The 7,395-nt window shown below is 41.7% G+C and overlaps 1 long non-coding RNA gene across 1 annotated transcript; it reads left to right on the top strand.

The window, feature by feature from the left end:
* LOC134757536 (uncharacterized) lies at window positions 1-4,108 on the top strand. The gene is made up of 4 exons (XR_010131666.1): window positions 1-250; window positions 461-607; window positions 1,726-2,023; window positions 2,536-4,108. It is a non-coding gene; the product is annotated as an uncharacterized lncRNA (long non-coding RNA).
* Window positions 4,109-7,395: the final 3,287 nt, after the last annotated feature.

Raw genomic sequence — 7,395 nt, 5'->3', positions numbered from 1 at the left:
GACCTGCGGGCCCTGGCGCCCGGGCCGGCAACTCCCGGGGAGCTCGGCCCGCGCCGGGAACTCGCCCAGCAGCCTGTGTTTCTCGAGTGTGGGGAGCCGGCTCCCGGGCGTCCCTCCCACCGGCTGCGGGGGCCCGGGACTGGGCGGTAGTGGAGGCAGGTCCTTGGACTGCAGGCTGAGGCTTTTTCCCCCCACGAGCGGTTTGGGCCCTCCAGGAGTCCCTGCGCGGGGGTCACGTGGATTACGCTAGGTGAGAGCCGGAGAGGCTGCGCCACCCTCGGGAGGCTCCCTGCCTCCGCCCTTTGTCCTTTGCCCCTGCCCATGAGCGCCCCAGGCCCAGGGACCTCCTTAGGGGGATGAAGGCTGGCAGAGACCTGGGGGCTCAGACTCACGGGGAAGGAACCTAGGCTATTCCTTGTGCATCCCAGGATTTTACCCATGAACGTGTTTTCAACCCCAGCGGTTCCCCTGGCGCCTCGACCCTCCTTTGAAGAGTCATTCTAGAAGGCTGTATTGCGATACTGTTTGTACCTGTCACTGTGAGCCCTGAAAAGAGAAGAAAACGCGAGTGCCTGGCCTGAGGGTGCTCCGTCCCGTGGGTAGCCAGGTAGGTAGTTATTCTGCCCGATGATGAGGTCCTCCTGACGCCCCCGCGAAAGGGAGGGATGCCGGGAGTCGCTGCCCCAGGGCCCATTTAGCCTTCGCTGTCCTTCCTTGGGGCTACAGGCATTTCCATTCCTGTTAAAATCAAGAGTGTGGGGGCCAAAACCTGGGCTCTGAGTTGTTTATTGTTTACTAGGGTAGTAGGGGGAGGGGCGAGTAGGGTTGTAAAATATACGTAATTTACCATTTTAATCATCTTAAGTGTATAGTTTAGAGGCACTAAGTACATTAACATTGTTGTGCAACTATTACCACTATCCATTTCCAGAACTTTTCCATCATCCGAAACTGAAATTTTGTATGCATTAAAAAGTAACTCCCCATTTCCCCAACCATCTTTCTACTCCCCCCAACCTTTCGCCAGCCCCTGGCAACTACTATTCTACTTTCTGTCTCTATGAATGTATCTACTCTAGGTACATCATCTGAGTGGAATCATAATCACATTTGTCCATTGTGTCTGACTTATTTCTCTTAGCATAATGTCTTTAAGGGTCGTCCTTGTGGAATCATGTATCAGAATATCTTCTTTTTTACGGCTGAATAATGTTCCATTGAATGTATATGCCACATTTTGTTTATCCATCCATCCATTGGGGGACATTTGGGTTGCTTCTCTTTTTCTGTTAGTTTTTGAACCTCCACTCACTTAGCTGTTTGTCTATTCTGCATGCAGTAGACACTGATAAAATGTTTGATATATTCATTTTCCTCTATCTTTTTCACCCCAGAAGCCCTCAAAGGAAGCCCATTGTCTTAACAGAGCATACACATTGGGGAAGTGAGGGGGGACGGTTTCTGCGGACAGAACAACATAAGGGGGATTTGCCCTTCTGGATTTGAAACCTCAACTTGTTCACAATTTTGAGACTTTCGGGTTCAGACTCTGCACATCACCTTCAGTAAAAAGGCATAAGTCGGGACTCCTCCAGAATTATTTCTGGACAAATTTGTGATCATCCCTACTCCCACCCCATGCTTTTACACCCTTAGTCCCCCTCCTTATCTGTCCTGATCCTTGGGAGCCCCAAGATGATCTAAAATTTTTCTCTGGCTGTCTAGGGCACTCCACTTCAGCATTCTCCTGTGGTGTAACATTACCTGCCACTCATGCTGGTTCCCATGCGCCAAGCTAATTTCAACAACGGGTGAAGTGGGTATCTCCATGTGATGGCTGAGGAGACAGATTCTGGGTGTTGCTACTAAGCCTCATGGAGGCAGCCATGACAGAGCAGAGCCTTCTGTCCTCCTGTTCCAGGTCAGCAGCCTCTCCCAAGGCAGGACTCCATGGGCCAGCCTCTTTCCTCCCCCACCCTGCTTCTTCAGGCCAGGTCTTATTTGGTCTGACAATAAGTCTGAGGTAAGCTGTTACTGGCTGACGGTGTTTGGTGCCTTTCCCAAGAATGGGTACATTTTAACCTGGGCATCCTCTTGATACCACCTTAATCAAGGTTCCAGTGGTGGGTCTTTTATAGAGGGTGTGGTTGGGAGATGAGATTCCTTTGTGAAGAAGATATTTTAGTGGCCTCTAGGTCCCACTAGGCAGCTTGTGCTTGCACGACAATTCCTTAAACAAGCATTTCATGGCCTGAGCAGGGCTCAGAAATCCTCAAGAATTCAGAATGTCAGCAAAAGTCCAAATCTGTGTTTTATAACACCAAAATTATTTACATGGACTCAGGAATTTTCCTTACATTGTTAACCTGGACTGGTCCTCCCATCCTAACACACACCCACACACAGACTTATTTAGCTCTGCATCTCAGTGGTTTGTAGTGGCACATGTTTAGATTGTGTACCCCAAAGACAAAAGCTCAAAAAGTATTTTTTTATCATGAATTTAACTGAAAAATACACATATTTCCATTCCAGAGAGGACTCCTCTTGTTGGGGGCTACCTTCAACACCAGACTCTCCAGAGTACATCTTTGCAGCTCTATAAACTTCTGGTATTTGTTCACATTGTCTAATAATTTCCTGGAAATAGACTTAGTATTTTTAGTTATAAGAAGAGTTGAAAAATAATATTGCTGTTCTAGAAGAAGGCATTTATTTATTTTGCATTTGTACTTCACCCAGAGGCTGGCTGTGCAGACAAATCTCTCTGCTTGGGAAGGACAGGGCTCTCTAAAGCAACTCTAGGGATGCAGCTGTCTACAAGTCACACTGAAAATGAAAAGTATGCTTATGAGGTCATAAGAAAGTCTTGTCATAAGTTGTAATTTTGTGTGTGTATTTAAAAGGTATTTGGTGACCAACCTTTTCTGTCACACACACGCACACACACACTATTGCCTGATGTCCAGGCTTAAACTGAGACTGAACTATCACCTCTCTGTTACGCATGTGCAAACACACTGAAACCTCATTGTCTACACTCAGTGTGGCACTTCACCTGATACCACCATCTGACACCAGGCTGCAAGTCATAGGTTGCAGTCAGGTACATACACCCCTTTGCAAGAAGGCATTCTCAAAACCTTCCACTAGAGGCACGTGTGAGCACCTTTGCTAGAAAGCTTTGGTTGGCTAGCCTTCCAGAGCAGAAAAAACTGGGAATGGCCTGAACCCAAAATTTACATAAAAGTAAATACAAATAATGAATGATTCCCTACTCTTCAGAGACATGCAAAATAGGAAAGAGAAAACTCTATCAAATTAGCAAACTACATGAGGATGATGAACATGATCGTAGGAACTCAATTACACACTGCCTGTGGAACTGTAAAGTTGTACAAACCTTTCAGCAAACAATTTGGCAAAACAGAGCTTGTATCTTAGTGTCCGTTCCCTTGAATCCTTTCATTCTAAGATTCTATTTTATGGAAATAACCAGAAATATGAGCAAATATTTATGTTCAAAATGTTTGCTGCAGTTTTTTTTTAAGAAGCAAAAAAAAAAAAAAAAATAGAAACATTCTAAATGCTCGGGATTAAATATATTATTCTCATGATGGAATATTTTGCAATCACTAAAGTGAGGTCCGTGAGCAGTTTTAATAACTTGAGAAAATCTTAAAGTTAAGAGAAAGTTTCAGATAGAAAATTACATACAGTATTTTCTCAATAATTCAATGTACTAAACATGCAAAAGACTGGAAGAAAAAACAATAAAATGTCAATTGATTACTCTGGGTGAAATTATGGGTGGTTTTTATTTTGTTATTTATATTGTATTTTTCTATGTTTTCCAAATTTTTCAGCCTGAGCAATTTCCAAAGTGCTGAGTTGAGACAGCTGAGGAGCACAATTAGTGTAAAAGAAAGACTACAGATGGAACAGTGCATATCATTTGAAGCATGATTATAGGAATAGACATCAAGAATTTAAAGCAAGCATAATACATATATCAAAGAGGGAGGGGACTTATTAGTAACATTAAGCAAGAGAAAGAAATAATTGTTTTAAACCTAGTGGAAACATTAAGTATGAAGAAAGTAATAAAATAAAGGGCAAATAGATGGAATACATAGCAGAATGTAGCACAACAGTGTGACTGTTGTCAATAATAATTAATTGTACATTTTTAAAATAACTAGAAGAGCATAATTGAATTGTTAGTAACACAAAAGATAAAAGCTTGAAGGGATGGATACCTTATTCCCCATGATGGGATTATTATGCATTGCCTGCCTATATCAAAACATCTCATGTACCCCATAAATATATACACCTACTATGTACCCACAACAATTTTTTAAATTTCTTTTTGTTAAAAAAAACCCTCATCTGGAGCCACAACAATTTAATTTTTAAAAAACAAATATGAAGCAGAATAGATACAACTGAAGAATGGACTGGGTTTGAAGAGTTTGAGGAGCTCTTCCAAAAGCAGCAGGAAAAGACAAAATTCTGGCTCATGAAATCAATTTAATGCATTTTGACCACAACTGAAAGAGAATAGAACAGAACAGAATGGGATGGGTTAGGATAGAAAACATCACTGCACAGCACATAATAATGCTAAGAATAGTTTGTGAAAACTTTATTTCAGTTATTTTTATTTTTATATTTTTGTGCGTGTGTATGTATACTGAGTTTCTATGTAAAATGATCTCTTGGTTTGCTTGAGCCCAGAAGTTCGAGACCAGCCTGGGCAACATAAGAAGACCCCATCTGTACAAAAAATAATAATTAAAAATAAGTAAAATAATTTCTTAGTGTGGGTTACAATAAAAAAGTTTGAAAGCTCCTCTTTCATTTTATTGATTTTAGATCCAGGAGGTACATGTGCAGGGTCGTTACATGAGTATATTGCATGATACTGAGGTTTGTGCTTCTATTGAACCCATCACCCAAATAGTGAACATAGTACCTAATATGCGGTTTTTCAACCCTTGCCCTCTTCCCTAATTTTGGAGTCCCCAGTGTGTCTATTGTTCCCATCTTTGTGTCTATGTGTACCCCATGTTGAGCTCCCATTTATAAGTCAGAACATGTGGTATTTGGTTTTCTGTTTCTGCATTAATTCATTTAAGATAATGGCCTCCAGCTGCATCCATATTGCTGCAAAGGACATGATTTCATTCTTGTTCATGGCTGTGTAGTATTCCATGGTGTATATGCACCACATTTTCTCTATCCAGTCCACCATTGATGGGCACCTAGGTTGATTCCATGTCTGCTATGGTGAATAGTGCTGTGATAAATGTAGAAGTGCAGGTGTCCTTCTGATGGGATGATTTCTTTTCCTTTGGATATATACCCAGTAATGAGATTGCTGGGCTGAATGGTAATTCTATTTTTAGTTCTTTGAGAAATCTCCTAACTGTTTTCCACAGGGACTGAACTAATTTACATTTCCACCCACAGTGTCTAAGTGTTCCCACAACCCCGCCAATATCTGTTTGTCCCCATTGCTTTCATATCCTCTCTCCATATTCCATAGGCCCTCATAGTGTCATTCCTACTCCATATGCCACTGCTGTGGTAATCAGTGTGCTGTGGAACAACCTGGCCATGGAAATTTTGGAAAAGATGAGGTACATCAAGAAAGCAGTTGACTTTATTGCAGCACTTTGAAATTTTTAGGTTTGTTTTGTACATTGTGACTCTTTCAGAGGACTATACATATGATGTAATATTTTCCAAATTTATTTTACTATGGGATACCAGTTTAGGAAATGGCATTCACTGAAATAATGTGATACAGACAGGGAGCAGTAGCTCACATCTGTAATCCCAGCACTTTGGGAGGCTGAGGCACAAGGATCGCTTGAGCTTGAGCTCAGGAGTTCAAGACCAGCCTGGGCAACATAGTGAAACCCCTGTCTCTTAAAAAAAAAAAAAAAATTCCAAAAAGTTGTAGAGTTAACAGTGACTTTCTAATTTCCCAGATTTAAAATTCTTCTCATTCATTTACTTAACAAATATTTATTTTATTGAGTGTCTACTATGGGGCAAGTACTGTTCTGGGAACTTGGGATACATCAGTAAACAAATGGACAAAGGTCTTTGCCCTAAAAAGCTTTACATATTTAACTGGAGAAAGACCATAAGAAATAAGTAAACTGAATACCTTAATTAATTAATGATATCATATGTTAAAAGGTAATATTTACCATGTGGAAAAATATAGAACAGCTAAGGGGGCTGGAGGTGGTAGCGGCGGGGCAGCATGGAAAGGACAGGTGGGTGGAAATTTTACACAGTGAGCAAAGACTAGAATAGTGCTACTGCTGGATATCTGGGGGGAAAGGATTCCAAGCAGGAGGAACAATTTGAGCAAAGGCATGAGTAATCTTAAATAAAAATCATCTTAAAGACATGTTACAAACTATTATGTAATTATCCCCAAATGTAGTGGCTTAAAACTGTCATTTCATTATGCTAACACCTTTTGTGAGTCAGGAATTAACAAAGAGAATCAAAGGGTGAAAGTTGTTTAATTTGTATCTCTACCAGTCAATGCTAGCTATCAGCTGGGATTGTCAGCTAGAACACCAACATGTGAACTTTTCCGGTGGCCTGGGCTTCCTCACAGACCAGTCTTCCAAGAGAATCAGTGGAAGGTGTATTCCCTTTTATGACCTAGCCTAGGAAGTCACATAATGTCACTTCCACAGTAATTATAAGCTACCCAGATTTGAGAGGAGGGAAGTGTATTAGTTTGCTAGGGCTGCCATAACAAAGTACTGTAGACTGGTGGCCTGAATAAGAGAAATGTATTATCTCACAGTTCTGGAAGCTGGAAGTCCAAAATAAAGGGGTTGGTAGGGTTGGTTCCTTCTGAGGGCTGAGAGGAAGGATCTGCTCCAGGCCTCTCTCCTTGGCTCTCCTCTCTTCTCTCCCTGTCTCCTCACATCATCTTCCCGCTCTGTGTGTCTATGTCCATTTTTCCCCTTTTTAAAAGGACACCAGTCATACTGCATGAGGGCCCACCCTAATGAGTTCATTTTACTTGATTAACTGTGTAAAGACCGCATCTCTGATTAAGTTCACATTCTGAGGTACTGTAGGTTAGAACTTCAACATAAGAATTTTTGGAGAAACATAGTTTAACCCATAAAAGGAACATAGACCCAACTCTGAATGGGAGGAGTCTTCAAGTCACCATGTAAAAAGTGTGTGGGAGATGTGGGTACTGCCATCTTTGAAAAATATAGTTTGCCACATCATGATATAAAAAGTTTAATAATGAGGCTGGCCGCGGTGGCTCATGCCTGTAATCCCAACACTTTGGGAGGCCGAGGCAGGCAGATCACGAGGTCAGGAGTTTAAGACCAGCCTGGC

Source organism: Gorilla gorilla, chromosome 19 (genome assembly GCF_029281585.2).
Source record: "Gorilla gorilla gorilla isolate KB3781 chromosome 19, NHGRI_mGorGor1-v2.1_pri, whole genome shotgun sequence".
NCBI lineage: Eukaryota > Metazoa > Chordata > Mammalia > Primates > Hominidae > Gorilla > Gorilla gorilla.
The sequence above is the reverse complement of the archived record's forward strand: the minus strand, read 5'-3'. Positions and strand labels throughout refer to the sequence as shown.